We start from the raw sequence: 15,630 nt of genomic DNA on the forward strand, positions 1-15,630 counted from the left end.
ATACATCGCCCGGATGTTTAAGAACTCACCACCGGCCACGGGAGGCAAAACATCCATCTCTTTGCCATGAGGGTTGTTCGGTAGAAGCCGAACAAGAAGAGTGAGCATGCCATCAAGGAGGATGTCGGATTTGTTCAAATGGCTATCCCGCACCTCAATGATCCGGGAAATGAGCAATTGCTCGAAATCGAGCACACCTTGCTTCTCTTGAGTGGCCAACCACAAACCACCAAGTTCCGTGCCCGACAAGGCACCGGTAGCTCCCTTCGAGAAAAGGGCATAGATGAGGAGGCGGCTCATGATCCGGATGGCCGGATGATGGAATGAGGAAGACTTATCCTAGGCGGAGAAGAAATCTCCATCGTCTCCGGTGAGCTCTCTCCACCAAATGTTTTCATTATAGTCATTAGCACACTCGGCCCTTGGTTTCACGATGTAACCGATATTCGTTTGGATGGAGAAGAGGGAATTGATTTGGCTGTTATTCAACTTGTATTGGCGTCCGAAAACTTGGACGCTCAATTCCACTACTTTGTCACCATCCTCATCTTCTACAAAGTTCTTTCGAGCCGAGGAGAGGAACTCCAAAGTCACCCTTTTGTATGTAGGGGCACTCATCTTCCCACCCTAGGCCCTTGAGTAACTTTTCAACCTCGGCCTCAACCCCCAAGCTACGAACGCTTTCCCGATGAAAGAACTTAGTGGGCTTAATAGTCCTCTTGGAAAGGACCTCAAAGAAATCCAAAGAGCGTTGCTCGGCGAACTCAATTCCATAAGTTTCCATGTCCGGAGGGGTTGGTGTCGTTGTTGCTTTCCTCTTTGATGAAGAGGTGATTGCGGTCTCGGTTGCGGCGGGGTTCTTCTTTGATAGCTTTGGTGCCATTGAAATGAGATGCTGCTAAGCAAAAATCTACAAAACAAAAAGAAACAAACCAAAAAACACAAAGAGGGATAAACTACGTTAGTTCACAATCTAGGACCAACGAACAACTACAAGAGCTAATAGTTAACGATCTTCATCAATTCATCATCAAGCTCTAAACATTACACAAACCACCACAAGAGTCACATTACTCCATACTAACCACCACAAACAATCACCACTACTTCCACAAACAAATAAAATCAAAGTATCCAAAAATCTTATTAAATCATCTCAAAAAGTCTAGAGCTTAAATGGAACAAGGAATTAATCATGCAAAGCTCATCTAGACAATTAAAGACTAAGCATAACACAAACATGCATCAACTAAGACCCAAAAATCCAAAATTTCAGAAAAATCAAAAACAATATCAACATGGTGAAAATGGAACGAAATACAAGAATTAAGGGAAAGAAATCATCACCACAAGCAAAGGAAGTAGTTTAGGATCGATCCCAAGTATCCACAAGAGCTCCAATTCACCACACACACAATTATGAACAATTTCACAAAAACCCTAGAAATTGGGGATTTTGCAAAAATCTGAAAATTTGGGGATTTTGGGGGTTGGGATGAATGAGATTGAGTGTATTTGATGAATGGGAAGTGAAATTAGTGAAGGGAAGTGAATGAATTTGATGAGGAGTAGTGGTAGCAAGTGAGAGAAGAGGGAGGAATGGAGAGGAGAGTCGAGCAAATGAAGGGATAAAAGGGGAGGAGCTCGCGATTTTTTGAAATAAGAACATCAGAAACAGCTCCGCCAGGCTGTGCGATCGAACAGAATAAGCCGTTCGGTCGCACAGACCTGTGCGATCGAACAGGAAGAGTCATTCGGTCGCACAGACCTTGTGCGATTGAATTTTCAGAGTTGTGCGATCGAGTGCCAAAGATTTACCATTCTGCCTCAAAAACGAGTTTTGTGCGACCGAATAACAGGAGACGTTCGGTCGCACAAAACAAGATTTTGCATTATTTTCACAAGCTTTCTATTTAAATCGAAAAAAAAAAAAATTAATGGAAATTAAAGCACAATATCAAATAAAAACTAAAGCTAGGAGTTAGACAACCGGGTTGCCTCCAGGTAGCGCTCGTTTAACGTCATTAGCTTGACGGACCCCCCCCCCCCCCCAAAAGGTCAAGGGGGGTCAAAGACAACCAACCTTGGGTCAACACCAGTCAACATGCATTTCTTTGCCCCTTTGGGCACAAAGATCTTACCGACATCACCATTCAAGAGGCGGAAACCAAATAATCCACCAACATGCCCCTCCTCGGGACTCGATAGACTCTTAGCTGACTTCTTGGCTCTCTTAGCCGATCCATGAAACACTTTGGAGGGTTGAGCTCCATTATCATCATCAACATGCATTTCAAATATCTCGGGGATGGTTACAACATCTTCAAGCTCATCCCCAAGCGCCTTTAGGACTCGATGGACATTCTTGTCATCAAGAGAGGACCTAGCAAGCTCATTAGCACACTTAGAAACATGAAAATTGTTAGAAGAATTATCACAAGAGTGGTTGTTCTCAACACAAGCAAGAGTGTCAATTTTCATGCAACTTTTCATTTTAGAGCAACAATGTTCATCAATTGCAAGCTTGAAACTAGCCTTGGCGTCTCCCGCTTTCAAAGTGATTAGTCCTTCTTGCACATCGATAAGAGCACCCGCGGTGGCCAAAAATGGCCTCCCCAAGATAATGGGGGTATGGGCATCCTCATCAATGTCCAAGACGACGAAATCCACAAGGAAAGTAAGCTCGCCAACCACTAGGGAAACATCCTCAACCTTGCCAATAGGATACTTGACCGAACGGTCGGCAAGTTGCAAGGTGATGTTGGTTGGGACAAGATCTCCAACGTCAAGCTTGGCAAACACCGAATAAGGTAGTATACTAACGCTAGCACCCAAATCACACAAGGCATTGCTTATTTCAAGCTCCTTAATAGCACAAGGGATAGAAAAACTTCCCGGGTCTTTGAGTTTGGGTGGCGTTTTGTTAAGAATGATAGCACTACAATTCTCGGTGAGGTTCACCGTCTCCTTTACGTCGCAATTCCGCTTCCCATTCAAGATTTACTTAAGAAATCTCGTATAAGAAGGCATTTGTTTCAAAGCATCCGTAAAGGGGATAGTGACATACAATTGTCGAAAAATCACAAGAAATTTTACGAATTGCACATCCCATTTGTGTCTATGGGGATAGGGGGAAAAAGGAGTTGGGAGAGGAGGAAGAGGAGGAAGAGGAGTCTCCTTCGACTTATCACCATCACTCATGTCGTCGACATGAGACTTCTCTTCCGCATCATCACGGTCCGAGGACTCATTTCCCATAGAACTCTCACCCCTAGAGCTAGGAGCTTCAACATGCGTAGTACTATCATCTAAGGTCTTCCCACTCCTTGTCATAATGGCATACAATTGCTTAGGAGGTTGACCTTGGGGTGGGAGACTTGTATGCACTTGTTGCTCTTTGATAGTGCAAGCTAGTTAAGCAAGTTGGGTCTCAATCATCTTCAAGTGAGTGTTGGATTGTTTGAATCCATCCTCAAACTCGACATTCTTCTTGGCTTGCGCCCCCACAAACGACTCCATGAGAGCCTCAAGATTAGACTTGAGAGGCGGGAGTGGTGGAGGTGCAACACCATAACCACTAAGTTTTGCTTGATATTGGTTGCCAAAGGTCCTCGGTCCATTGAATCCGGGAGGTGGCAATTGAGATGCACCATAAGAAACTCCCGAGTTCAAAGGATAACCCCCACTTGAGGCACCCCTATATCGCCCATAAGAGTAGTTATAACCCCCTTCACCTTGATGGCTGGGATTATAACCCCCTTGGTTGTATTCGCCTTGATTGCCAAAACCTTGAGCTTGACCATTGGGCGCTTGGCTTTGATAGCCTTGTGCTCTATAGCCACCTCGATTTTGGCTATCATACCCACTTCCTTGGCCATAGCCTTGGTGGGGACCATACATGGAGGGCCCTCTAGGTTGCCTAGCAAAATTAGGATTGTTAGGGTTATCATTCCTAGACCTCTCATTGATGGCATTAGCATACTCTACATCAAACTCTCCTTCATACGAAGGGCCATAATCCACAAATGACAAGTTATGAACTAAGGGGCATGCATCGGGGGAATGACTATAGTCTTGGCAATTTTCACAAAAGAATGTGCCCGGAGGCATTGAGCCATAAGAACTAACCTTGCCCTTCCTTTTAGAGAGAAGAGTGGCCGAGGGAGGAGGGATTGTAGACGGTGATGGCGATTGGCTTGGTGTATTTTCGAGCTTCTCCAAGTGTGAGGTAAGATTCTCTATCATCCGTGCTTGCTCTATGGCGTACACCGAACCCTTCCCATCTTCACTCCTACCTTTCCCATCATAATCCCTTGGGCCTACATGCCAAGATTGGTAGTTTTGAACTACATCCTCAATGATTTCCTCTATTTGATCCTCAGTTTTATTCATAATGGGGCCTCCCGCGCCCGCATCAAGACTTGTCTTCGAACTTGGACTCAACCCCAAGTAAAATGTTTGGAGCAACAACCATTTAGGAATCCCATGGTGTGGGCATTCCCTTTGGTACTCCTTGAAACGATCCCAAGCTTCAAAGAGTGACTCATCTCGCTTTTGCTCAAAGGATTGGATCTTGTGGCGACACTCCGCCGTCTTCCCATGCGAGTAGAACTTGTTTGAGAATGCACTTGTCACTTCGGTCCAAGTGCGAAGTGAGTTGGGCTTGACCTCCTTGTCAAGCCAATCACTTGCTCGCCCAAGTAGAGATAACCCAAACAATGTCAACCTCAAATAATCCGATGTGACACCATTGTGCTTGATTGTGTCACAATAGTGCTCGAACTGTTTGAGATGTTCGTGAGGTGATTCATTACTCTTCCCACAAAAGGGGTGGCTTTGCACCAAATTGATCAAGGCGGGCTTGATCTCAAAGTTGTTGGCACCCGTTGTTGGGGCTTGAATACCACATGTAGCTTCGAATGCCCCCGGTATTCCTAAGTTCTTAACCGGGAGTGCCATGTTCTCAAACACTTGCTCACTCTCTTGTTGTTCCTCACCAACACTCAACGATGCGAATCTGTTATTGCTTCATGAGCTAGACCGTACACGCCTTTGTCTCCTAAGTGTCCTCTCCAATTCAAGGTCAAGAGGATGGAGGATCCTTTGACGAGCACGCCCCCTAAAAAGCATATAAACTCAAGAAAAACCGTGAGCAATGCCAAGGAAAAAGAAAGCTAAGCGAAATTGCAATGTTTTTGTATTTTCTAATGATGAACTAGTCTCAACTAAAACTCAAAAACAACAACCGTTCCCCGGCAACGGCGCCATTTTGATAGGTGTATTTTCCGTCGTTGATAGAAAACAACCTATGCAAACAATATTTATAAAACCACTCAACTACCGGCTAGCGGTAAGCAAAGGGATCGTCCCAAAGAAACGGTGGTTAATGAGTTTTAAAGTCAATCTAGTTCGAACTAGGATTTGGTTTTGAATTGTCACTTTTAAGAATCTAAAAACGAAGAATTATGCTAAATTGAATCAAGAAAGGGAAACGTTAGGGAGTCGGGGATAGGCTAGGGTAACCGGGGGAAATGAATTCAACTAATTAGCAATGGTGATCCTGCAACGAAATGGTGATTAGGCAAATACCCGCCACCTCTCGGATAGGGAACGCTAAGCTTCTAATCCATGGAAGAGCTTTCGCCTAATCCTAGATTAAACTAACTAGCATATAATAGGCACCGCCATTTGATCACACAAGATAGGCCCACAATCTCTTGCCAAACCTAACCTATGGTTCCACGTGATTCTAATCGAATAGCATTTGCAACTACCAATCAACTAGCATGGATAATCACATGAATCAACCAACAATCAATCAATAATTTCCCCTAATTAAGCCCCTAGATTCTCCCCTTACCCTAACCTAAATCTACTCACTAGTCATTCTAGAAATCAAGCAATCTATTAAGAGTAAGCTAGCAAGCGTGATATTGAAGGAGTAGGAGAAGAGAATTGAGAGTTCAATTGCACAATAAAATCACAAATTGAAAATCAAAGTAACTTCAATCAATGAAATCAAGAATTCAAGAAATTAAGGAATTGAAGAACAATCAACAACAAAGCAAGAGCAAGAATTAAGAAACTATGAATTAAATTGCAAAATTGAAGAAGAGTTAAGAAGGATTACAAATTGAAGCTTGAATGGAGGAGAGTTTCTCTCTCTAGAATTGCTGAAAAACTAACTTTGAGAATCTAAAATTATCAACTAAAATTCAACTCTCTAAAAATAATTCGAAAAATCTATTTATAAGTTTCCTCAAATAGAAGCCAAAGTTCGAAAAATAGCAGCCCGCGCAGCGATTCGGTCGCACGTACCCACTGTGCGACCGAACGTAATTGAGTTTGTTCGATCGTTTGCATTCTTGTGCGAGCGAGGTCAGCGAAGAAAGTTTTCTTCGTCTTGTGCGACCGAACATAAAACCCTGTTCGGTCGAATGGGAATCCTTTGGCTCAAGTCTCCTTCGCAGCTCCATTTTGTCGCACAAGGAAAGCCGTTTGGGCGCACAACTTTTGTGCGGTCGCACAAAACCTGTGCTGTCGAATTACCAGGGTTGTGCGGTCGTTTTACAATCTTGGGACATTCTGCCTCAGAAATCCGTTTTGTGCGACCGAATGACAGAGGGCATTCGACCGCACAAAACTGGAATCTCCTTGAACTCCATTTGCACTACCTGTTCGGGCGCACAAAACGCCACTCGACCGCACAAGCCCTGTTTTGGCTCAAATTCACTTGTTTTCCATCATTTTTCATCAAGATCACCTATAAAGCACAAGATGGAACAAAACTTATAAATCTCACACAAAAGGCTACAAAAACTATAAAAAAGCATAAAAACTAACATAAAATCCTAGGCTAAGAGCGACATAAATGTCGCTCATCAACACCCGAAAAAATGGGCATATTTTTTCAAAATTTTTTGGTAAATTTCTCATGCATGCATCTAGCCACAAATTTCAAGGCACACACAACGCATACAATTCCAAACATTCAAGCATACAAAAAACCAATCTTCAAATTTTGCAAGCCAATTCAAGTTCAAAGCCATGCAAACCATACAAAAATTCAAGTTTCAATCCATACAAATACAATACAATACAGCCAATACAAAATCAACCCAGGCAAGCTGGAACTCGCTACCATGCAGGGTCAGTCCGAGTCGTCACCAGCAGTGATATCAACCACAGGTGCCTTGCTCCTGTTCCGTCTCCTGAGACGCTCCAACTCCTGATCCAGCTCCGTCTCAGGGGTACTAGGATCCTGCTCCGAGATACGAAGTGTGCTAGTGGTAGGATGAACTCCCTGCTGAGGAGAGGAATACTGATACGGCGGCGGCATTGGCATATACTGGTACGACCCAAACATTTGAGCCTGGCGCATCCTCTCCATCTCTGCATAGTAAGCCCAGGAATCTGCACCCCAGGGCTGAGGACCACTTCCTCCGAAATAGTAACCAGGAGGAAAAGAAACAAAGGGCCGTGAACCGCCTGCACCTCCAAACGAATGCCTGGTGGGATCAACATGTACAAAAGGGGAAGCTCCGCGCTCAACATCAGAATGCCTCTGATGAGCACCGGCACCAGACCCCTGTCCCAGATCCAAGCTCGGCCCCTCCTGCCTCAAGGACATCTCCGCCTAGGGTTCTCTGTCAACGGACCCTCTACGGTCTCGACGGTGCTCCTATACAAAATAAAATTTCAAGAATTAACATCCAACTTCAAATTTTCAGAATACAAATTTCAAGATCAAGAAAGGCACCTCTCTATCCCGACCAGAAAGCTTCCGGGTTAGCTTGGCACAATGCCTCTTCCAAGAATCAAGCAAGAGCATCCAGCGACGCACTCTCGTCCAAGGCGCCTGCATACAAAATCTAAGATCAATTTCCCAGTACAAGATTACATACAGATTCAAAAAATGCAACAGTACTTACAGTGGCATAATGCTCAGGTAGAACATCATATGATTTCCGGTGCGGAGGAGAAGCAAAAGGGATGGTCTCCACCACCTCTTCCCCGTCCGAGTTCTCATAGCGGAGGATCCTATCAGCATGGGGAATATCCTCAGGATCAACCTCCTCCTCCTATATACAATCATACAATCATACAATCATCCAATCAATACAAGAATACAAGAATGCAAGGTTCAAAGCTCACCGGCAGTACGAAGCGTACTGGTGGAGCCAGCCTCCTCAGGAAGTCGTCATAGCTCCCCTTCCTGTGTACAAAATCCCTCCAAAAGCCGCAAACACCATCGCCCCTAGCCTCCCCATAGAGTCGGGCCAACTCTTCATCCAACGCCAGCATGGACCCTGGTGGGTCCTTGGGGATAAGTCTCTTCCCCGAATTGTGCTGAGGGGACACTCTCTCCCCTAGGTACCACATATGGCGGTACACACCTGGAAGCAAAACCTGCCGCCCAGACAGGAAATGAGCACGTGCAGCCGAGGCAGGTATAAGCGCGTTGGCAAAAGGACGCCATACCACCTACAAAACAGACAACTCAGGCAACAACACAAATACAAAGAGGGCACAACAGTACAAGAACATTACCTCGTCAGCTGGTAGGACTCTCCAAGCTTTGCGAGAGGCCGCCAGAGGCACATTACTGCGCACCGCTCCTATCCAAGAGGCAACATACGGGTAAGCCGCATCTCTAGTACGATCCGGTGCCAAAGTCGGAAAGTGCTCATATATCCAAATCTTTCAAAAAGCAAGCAAACATCAGTCAAGTTCAAATACAAGCATACAAGTACAAAGTACAAGGTACAAGGAGTCTTAAATACCTCCAGCACACACCATAGAGCAGCCATGCTTGGGTCACTCCCCACCGCAGTCCGGGAATCCCGCTTCATCTCATACAAAAGGTGGCTATATGCCAAGCCACCCCAGTTATAGCTCGAAACAACTCTCAAGTCCCCCAGAACGGACAGGAATCGGATGTGCACCCGACTGTTCCTACTCGGGACCATCACCCTGTTCACCAAGGCTAGGAGGAAAAGCCTAACCCTCTGCTCCGCGGACACACACACACCGCAGATAGCCTCCACGATCACCATCACAGAAGCATGGGCATCATCATATGACAAGTCAACAACAGGGCCAACCAAGTCCCTGGCAGCGGCAGAGCGCCACGTCAGCTCCGGATCAAAGGCCACGTTCCTCTCAGAAAAAGGAAGACCCGTGATCATAGAAAACTCAAGGGGGGTAATGGTGATCTCCCCCCATGCCATGTGGAAAGTGTTGGTGGTATCCCACCACCACTCTAACAAAGCCCACAGTCGGGGCTTGATCCCTGTTCTCCTCGAAGAGCCTCCCATAGTACGCCAGAAGTCGGCCAGCCCCGTCTTCGACCAAATCTCCATGGCCTCCTCATCAGTACGAAGAGCTTTAAAAGCCCTCTGAACCTCCACCAAGGACCAAAAAGTACGAAACGGCTTTCCATCGGCCTACAGCTGAACGAGTTAACTTAAAACCTATACAAATACAAGATACAAATTCAAAGCACAATACAAGACTCACCATCCCAGCGCAAGGCTGCTGAGACAAGTGTCACTCCGGCCGAAACACCAGGTCGGAAGGGCTCCAACCAGCACCACTAAAGGCAGGCGCATCCCGGGGAACCATACCCCCGTTGGGCGCATTTATTGCAGCCGCTTCATCATCAGAAGCGTCCTCCTTAGCAGCTCGAACTACCGACGTTTCGGTGAGCTTCCTCCGAGTGTGACGAGGCATACTAAATCAAGTGGAGTACAAGGTATCAAAATTCTAAACTGGGGGCTATCCTACACTAGCCTAAACAAAGTCAAAAATTTAAGACGAATCCCCAGTGGAATTCTAGGTCAATGTACAAGTTCAACACTAACGCCTAGGCTACCCATGCCAAAGCAGGTATACAAGTTCAACACCAACGCCTAGGCTACCCACGCCAAAGCAGGTATACAAGTTCAAACACCAACGCCTAGGCTACCCATGCCAAAGCAGGTATACAAATTCCACAACAACGCCTAGGCTATATATGCCGAAGCCGATACAAAAAATATACATTCAAGAAAACTTTCAAAATTCAAAACTACAAGTTCCAACAGTTCAAGTTCAAGTGGCTATCAAACAGTCTTCTACAAGATTCAAAAAGGTTAAGCATACAAGCATCATTTCAAAGTACGAGAAAATCAAAACTATATGCAATCCTAGAGTTATTTCATAAGCAAAAACATGAAATACTTACATGGATAAGGCAAAAACAAGATCAAGGGAAGAGCCTAATCGATCTTTGAGAGAAAAGAGCAAAGAATTCATGAGAGTGTGCCTCAAAATGGCACGGCAAGGGGAGATTTTATAGCTCAGCACCGCGTCAAGCGCAGCACCAGCGCCCAGCGCTACCCCCCCTGCATGCGCAAATCTTCAGCGCGCGTGCTGATTGCACGTCCTTTGCTGCTACGGTCTTCCGCACCAAGCATCAAACATCGCATCAAGCCATCCGTCGAAAATACGGGTATACACCTGTATCTCCAAATACAAACAGATGCATATTTCAAGAATACAAAGTCCAAAAAATACAACGACTCTGGGGTTCAACTCCCAACGGACCCAAGCTCCAGGAAAGCCCGTCGAAATTTCATAATTTTAAGGGCCAGTAAAAAGCTCTTATCCCCAGCAAAGCACATCCCCAGCAAAGCACATCCCCAACGGATTAATTCCGGGTATTCAAAAATTCAAGATTCAAAAAATTCAAGATTCAAAATTTCCGATGCCAAGCTCCGTCCTTAACTGAAGGCGGAAAAATACAAGTACAAACCGAAGTCATCACCAACCGCGTCGAGGTAGACTTTATCCTTTTTTCTAACAACTGTTTTATGCAGGTACCTGCGTACAAAGAGTGGTCTTGATCGCAGAACATCTTGATCATTCTCCGTCCCTTTCGAGATACTTTGACTTGTGCTTTCCTAACCGAACGCTCAGTCGAAGTGGGGGCTTCTGTAGACACCTAATTTGTGTCTCCCCTTTGTGATGATGACGATACCATTATCCTTGTTAGGTGATTGTAGTAACTCCAGGCGGAAATCCCAATTTCTAAGAATTCTTCCAAAATTCAAGATCCAAAATTCAACCCCCGAGACCGTTCCCCTTTCGGTTCTCGGTACCAAATGCAATTCCAAATTCAATTTCAAAATCCAAGTACAATCTCATCTAGTAGACCATCCCATTGGTTTTACTAAGCCTTTTCCAATCAAAATCATATAAGGCAAGTTAAATTCGGGCGCCGACCCACAAAACCGAGCATGCCGGGCCCCGTCCCGTAAAACCGGAATTCAAAAACCCGAGAAAGGCTTGTTTTTAGACGCTAAACGATGCCTTAACCTCCAAGAAAATAAAAAACGCCAAACCTAGTAATATTCGTACAACAGGTACAATACTACAAGACGAAACAAGGACGATTCCCCGTCCTTGCTTTGGCGGCATTCAAGTCACGTCACCAGCGCCCTGCGCTGACGTGTGCTGGTGGCTTGCACCCATTCCTTCTATAAATACCCCTCATTTTCAGCACAATGAGGAGGAGAACAACAATACAACGTCGTAATTTCGACATTACACCTCAAAATACAGCTCAAAAACTCCTCAAAAACACATACTAAATTCCTAAATTCAAAAGCAATTGGGAGCTCTTTCCTAAATCTAACTAGGTAAATCCGAATCCCATTCTAATCAACTATGTTGATTTGATTTCTAAATGATTAGCAAGTTGGTGTTTTTAATCATTACAAAACACCACTTGCAACAATCATACATGTTTTCCAAAAATACAAACTTTTTCAAAATGCAAAATACAAATTTTTCAAGATTCGAGGATGTCCAAGTTGTTTACAAATCACCTCGTGGACTAGAATCATCATCAAACATGGGGTAATCAAATATGACACCTTTTAACATTTAAAGGTTTAGTCTTTTGAGATTCAAAACTCCATTTTCAATATACAAGTTCAAGTTTTCAATTTTCGAAATCCCACCATGTTTAGGGTTGTTCATTGTTATTTCCCTAAACTATGATCATTTCAAGTTCAAATTTCAATCATTTCAAGTTCAAACTTCAATTATTTCAAGTTCAAAACTTCAATATTTAAGCTTTCAAGTTCAAGTTTAACATGCAAAATCTAGGACATTTGGGTTGAGCAACCTCTCCCAAGTTGAGATTTTTGGATTTGAATTCGTGTCGGGCGCACTTATTTTTAAGGAGTCGCTTGGTGTTCGAATCTCATGTGCCCAAGTACAAATTTCAATTATGCACCTTTCAATGTTGCAATTTCAATATCGCACCTTTCAATACCGAAATTTCAATATCGCACTTTTAATATCGCACTTTCAATACCGCAATTCAATATCGCAATTTCAATACCGCAATTTCAATTCCGCACTTTCAATTCCGCATCTTTACTTGCCTAGTCCATTTCTAGGCAATGTGGACCCACTCCCTAGTCCTTTTCTATGGGGGTCTTGTATTTACTAATTCCGCACTTTATTTAGTATTGTGATGTTGCTTTATTTGCTTTATTGCTTTCATCACCAACATGCTAAATACAACAAAATTCAAAGGTTACATCACGCTTAACAAAGATATTTTTGGACAAACCGGCCTTAGGTTCCTTAAATCAATCTTTAGAGTAAAGTGACCACCATACAATTAGAGATTCAATTTGCTCTAAATTCAAACCCACATAGTCTAATCTAGGGTTTATTTTCGAAAACAATGTTGTGCCAACGTACTTGAATATTTCTAAAGCTCGTGGAATAAGCATTTTTGTTCACGTGCCCGGATCTCACCCATCCGTTTCAAGGATTCAAGGCCTTATCCAAAATAGAGTCACTTGCGGTCTTTCCAAACGAGACTTTAAACAATGTTTGGTGGCGACTCCTTCGAGGTACAAAAATTCTACGGTTTTCTAAAGAGCCACCCCTCTTGTAGAACGGGAAACAAGTTTTGACACAAAAAAACCCCCTACACCTAGCTAAAATTTGGAAATTGTTTGTTTTGAGATTTTCGATTTTTATATTATTCTAAAAATAAAATTTAACTCGAGACAAATTGTGACATTATGATTTCTATTTTGTTTTCCTGAATAAAGTGGTATGTTACTTAAATTATTAACATGACTTTTTCTAAATTAAAGCATTGCAAGGAAATTAATTAGAAGAGTGTAATAGATAATTTTAGTTGGCTGAATTTAATTGCAATTTGCTTGCTAAGCTGCCAAGTGTCTCATTAACCCATGATTAGTCATCAAGGATTCAAGCCACTGGAAAACAATTTCTAGAAAAATCATTTTGGGTTTCCTGAACCCCATCTCACTCCTCCCGTAACTCCCTCCCTCTCCTTCACTTCTACTTCGTTCCTTCTCCCCTCCTTGCGCCGCCCCACCGTCGCTGCTCCACCTCAGCTCATCGCCGCCATCGCCGCTATCACACCGTTGCAGGTAGCCGCCCCTCCTCTCTTCTTTCTCTCCCCTTTTCTATTTAGTTCAGTACAAAAAAATGAGAAAAAAGAAAACCGCTGCTTCTATTCCGATGCGCGGCTGCACCTCTGCCGTCGCTGCTGCCAGCGGCGTCAGGTCGCCGGTGGTGGTGGTGGTGGCAGCCCCTTTCCCTTTTCTTGGTAGATTATGATTGTAAATTTCCTAAACATTAAACCCTAACTATTCAATTGGATTTATATTTTCTAATTTTTCCTAGTTTTAAAGTTTATAATCTAACGTTAATTAGTTGAATTGGAAATCAAAGTCTAGAATTATGACTAGTTATTGATTTCAACTGTAATAGAATTCTATTGAAATACCTAAAGTTCATTATTCTTATTTACTTTGAATTATGAATATCTTGAAATTAATATGGTGTTTTATTGAAACATAATCAATATTAATATTTAAATATATTTTAGAATGAAGCTTTTATAAGTACTTTTAAGATTATTTTAGAATGTAAATTTTTTTTTCTAAATTAAATAAAATGTGGGTATCTTGATATTTTAAGCATATATCCATGTATTTTGGTAAGTTTTTTATATTTTTAGATTTAAGTATACTCTTATTTTAGATTATCTGAATGTTATGGGTTATTTTAATTAACTAGTTTTGAATTTCTACACTTATGTTAGAAGGGAAGTTACTATAAACGTATAAATGATATTTATGAATTGAACTATTATGTAATTTGGTATTATAAATTAAAGAAGTACTCTTATTTCACACTTTTAGAAAAAGAGATTGAAATAAGCTAGTTAAGAATTTAGATCATGTAAATTTTAGAATTTTAAGGAAGAAACTAACTATCCTTTCTATTCTTATGGATTTCGATTTAACTTTGGAATAGAAGAACGAGTTGGGGAATAGAACATCCAAAATTGCGCTAAGAGCTTGCTCAAGGTAACCCCATGGACACCTCCTTCATTTATACCCTTTGAATCTATGTGCTAACGACTTAAATGCAAATCTATGAATATTCATTTTGCGATATTAAACAACCTCTCTTATAAAAGTTTTAAACTTTGGTTTTTCTAATGTTTTCAATATACATATTGAATTATCAAAGATGTTTTACGAGTTACTCTTAATAGATTTCTATAATAAAACCATCGTATTTGTGATGTGAAAATGTGATTGTTGCATTGTTTGTTTTATTTACTATAGTGTGGATGTTTGATGTGAGTAAATGAATTAGAGAATGATGATACTTTATGGGTTGGGTTAATGGCAAATATCATGTTTTGTATTAGTGATCAAGTTATGGAATTGGAGGATTGAATGTGAGCTAATGAGTTTCAATTACAATAGGAGAAACTTTTTGAGTGTTGGAGACTTGAGTTTAAGGTGATTGTGGGATTTAATGATTTTCGCCGTATGTGACAATTCGGAAATAATTATCGCCTTATGTGGCAAGATGGTAAACCTTCCTCATCTCTGGTGTGACTGTTCAGGGGCTCCCGGGTCACGTAAAAGCTAGAGTTGGGGGGTGTGCACACTAGAGGTTATTGAATTAGTTGGCCAACGAAGAATGAATGTACTGTCAGGGGCTCCCAGGTACATCTCAAATAGACTGTCAGGGGCTCCCGGGTCTATCTATTGTTCAGTAGATTGTCAGGGGCTCCCGGGTCTACTTAGAATGGAGAATTCAAGGAATTAGGAATATATGAGATAGGGTGTATACGATTAGAGGAGAACTCAAACAGAAAACGAATAGAAATCCTCAAATACTCATTTCGTTTTATATTTTATTATTCAAAATTATTTGAGAACGATGTTTAGAACTTTGGTATACTATTTAACTTGTTTATGCTTATATGATTTCGTTAATATTTATTTTACTGAGTGCAGTGGTGGTTACCAGCTTTGCTGATTCTTTTCTTTGTTTTGGTGTTTGTTTTATTGTTCTCCCCTTTGGGATTGAACCTGCGACGACCCATTTAATTATGGTGAGCAGGAGATGCAGGTATTGGCGTTGAATTTTAGGTACACGTGAAGTAAAGTTGAGAGCTTAGTTGAAGTGTACTTCTATGGAAGACTTTAATAAGTGTGTATAAGTTAATTGAATTCTTTTAGTTATGTAATATTATTAGTACTTAGCTTTGCATCCCCTTTATAAGTA

The 15,630-nt window shown here is 42.3% G+C and overlaps 1 pseudogene; it reads left to right on the forward strand.

Annotated features, from left to right (window-relative positions):
• Nucleotides 1-4,480: 4,480 nt before the first annotated feature.
• Nucleotides 4,481-4,581, forward strand: LOC130470994 (uncharacterized; annotated as a pseudogene).
• Nucleotides 4,582-15,630: the final 11,049 nt, after the last annotated feature.

Source organism: Spinacia oleracea, chromosome 3, assembly GCF_020520425.1.
Source record: "Spinacia oleracea cultivar Varoflay chromosome 3, BTI_SOV_V1, whole genome shotgun sequence".
NCBI classification, from domain to species: Eukaryota; Viridiplantae; Streptophyta; class Magnoliopsida; order Caryophyllales; family Amaranthaceae; genus Spinacia; species Spinacia oleracea.